The sequence below is a fragment of the Cuculus canorus genome, chromosome 1 (genome assembly GCF_017976375.1).
Source record: "Cuculus canorus isolate bCucCan1 chromosome 1, bCucCan1.pri, whole genome shotgun sequence".
Lineage (NCBI taxonomy): Eukaryota > Metazoa > Chordata > Aves > Cuculiformes > Cuculidae > Cuculus > Cuculus canorus.
The window spans coordinates 168,956,566-168,957,318 of record NC_071401.1 but is presented as its reverse complement, the minus strand read 5'-3'; positions in this window follow the sequence as shown (position 1 = coordinate 168,957,318).

Genomic DNA, 753 nt, shown 5'->3' with positions numbered 1-753 from the left:
GCTGTAGTTTAGTTTATTGAATTGAGGGAGGAAACAAGTGAGAAAACATTTGGAAGAGGTAGAGGACAGAATACACGACAGGTCTTAATCTCATCAAAATATTGGGCTTTCTGTCATTCTCTGTGGCTCTTGTCACATAAGCAGCTCTCAAACTCTTCTTAGCATGACAACCATTCCTGTGATAGGCAGTTCTCGCATTTGTACTATTTGTATCATTCAACCAAATACAAATATAAATTTGAAATACAAGATTCTCAATTTTAACATTATGCTATTATAATCTCTGCATGGCAAATAATGTATTATTCTTGTACTGGTTTAGGAAGTCATCTCTTAAATATTTATAAGACAAATTAGAATAAAACCAGTCAAGAATTATAGTTTTTACTCATAATGTCTTTTGTGCATGAGTATGCATGCATTACTGTATTACAGTGTAGTATGATACATAATACAAAACTTGTTAGGTTACATTAATCGAATGACATCTCACCCCCTAAGGGACCTCAGCCATAAGTAGAGTCACACAGATCTATTTTCTGGCTTCTGTTTTATTGCAGTTTATTAGAAGACATTATCATAAGGGCTGCTTGTCTTGCTGTGACTTTAAATGTCCTTGGAAGTTTGAGAGTCCACGCTTTTGAAGGAGCTAGAGCAGTAAAATGTACCAGAACCTATTCTCAAAAATGTGAAGTTTGCAAGTTCACATTTGAAGAAGGGTTGGTTGGGGCTTTGGCTTTTTTCTGTATCTTG